Source organism: Gekko japonicus, unplaced genomic scaffold (assembly GCF_001447785.1).
Source record: "Gekko japonicus isolate JY-2015 unplaced genomic scaffold, Gekko_japonicus_V1.1 scaffold876, whole genome shotgun sequence".
Classification (NCBI taxonomy): Eukaryota; Metazoa; Chordata; class Lepidosauria; order Squamata; family Gekkonidae; genus Gekko; species Gekko japonicus.
In genome coordinates this window covers 28,510-30,482 of record NW_015176475.1, presented here as the reverse complement: position 1 = coordinate 30,482, position 1,973 = coordinate 28,510, and positions in this window count along the sequence as shown.

The following is a 1,973-nucleotide window of genomic DNA, read 5'->3' as shown; positions in this document are numbered from 1 at the left end:
ACTGGCCCCAATGAGTTTTCTCCCAAAGGCCAAAATAGGTGTTGAAAGGACCTTTTACTGACTAGGTTGCCTGGCAACAGGCACTGAGGAGAAAGTACAGTTTGCAGCTCTGATTAGGGAAATACCTGGAAATTTGGGGGTGGATCCTGGGGAGGGCAGCATTGGGGGGGGGATGGAAGGACTCAGCAGGGGATAATGCCATAGGGTCTATCCTCCAAAGCAGCCATTTTCTCCAGGGGAACTGATCTCTGTCATCTGGAGATCAATTGTAGCAGCAGGAGATCTGCAGGTCCCACCTGGAGACTGGCAACCCTAGGGGAAAGTCAGCCACACAGCAGGGGGTTGAAGAGAATGGTTTGATGGTCACTGGCCCACCTCATTAACCAGCCAGCCATAGTGGAGCCAAAAAGGAGAGAGAGCCATTTAAAATTTATTCTGACAGGAAAGTGGTGAAGCTGGCAGTGGGTGGGGGAGGGGGTTATACTGAAAGTCTTTTTTTTTTTTAACTGACAGAAGTTGGTTGCCTACCAACAGTCACTGAGGGGACAGTTAGTCCCACACAGGAGCCAAGAGAAGTGTCTTCCTCAGGAGAGAGCCTGGCTTTCCAGGAGCCGCAGCTCGTTTCCTCTAGGCCAGACCCTCCCTGGCGCTGCTGCTGCTGCTGAAGGAAGGCGGGGGAGCCTTTGAAAGGCACTGGGCAGCCTTCTCTGTGGTACATCCTGTTGAGCTATTGCCCTGACAAAGCTTCGGCCTTGTGGCCGAGGGAGAGGGCCCACGCGGGGCAGCAAAGGTGAGTGCTTCCCTTGCTTGCTGCCACTCGCTAGGTCTGCCTCTTTCTCCCCTTGTGGAGGGGTTGCTGCATCCATCCCTTTTGCCATCTCCCTCCAGACTGAGAGCGAGACGCTGACTGCCGGCTCTGTGGGCGGGGCTGAGCCATCGCAGTAAGGGTATTGGGAGTTGGTGAGAGTGGCAGCCGAGCACGCCAAAGGCTGTGGGAGTGTGTCCAGGAGCCACACCAAAACAGAATTACTATATAGGAGAAATGGGGGGGGGGAGTCTTCAGTGTTTAAAACCAAAAACCTTTTATTCCAGGTATAAGGGGGTAGGGAGAGTCTGCAGTGTTTAAGACCAAAAATCTTTTATTCCAAGTATAAGGGGGGGGAGTATCCAGTGTTTAAGACCAAAAACCTTTTATTCCAGGTATATGGGGGGGGGAGGGTGTAGTGTTGCCAAGAGTGGCCCTTGATCTGCCTTTTTGACTTCTCCCTTTTGCAGTGCAGATCTAAACAGCTGTTCCTTTCTAAGACCATTGATGTCAGTGGATTTAGAAGGGGGAAGCTCTGGTTAGAATTGCACTGTTGGTCTCTTTGTCCTTTGCTGTGTTGATGCTTTAGAAATTAATGAAAATTGCATTCTTTTTATTGTTTCAAGCAAAAGGTAGCAAGTAAGGGGGAAAATGTGTTCTTGTCAGATGGTTGGAATTTGGGGCGAACATTCAGAGCCTCAGATGTATCCAGGTGGGCAGCCATATTGGTCTGAAGCAGTAGAACAAAGTTAGAGTCCAGTGGCACCTTTAAGACCAACAAGGTTTTATTAAGGTTATGGGTTTTCATGTGCATGCACACTTCCTTGAATGCACTGGGATGGAGGTTAACAGTTCATATATATAGACAGATGCCTCGCTATATGTGAACTCAGAGGTCATTTTGGGGGGGATCGCGGGGGATTGCAGTTCCCTCGGGTGAGGTACGGGGGGCGAGGCACATGACGAAGCCCTGCCCCCCGCTTCCGGCCGCCCCGCTTCCAGCCCTCATTCAGCCAGGAGGAGGCAGGAGAAGAGGGAGGGTAAGTTGCTTCCTCCCTGCCTCTCCCCACCCCTGCCTGCCTGGGGCCAGGGAGGGCCTTCGCGGGGCTTCCTTGCACTCCTGCCGGCCTTGCAGGTCCACTGCCAGGCCCCTCATGGGGCTCGGCAG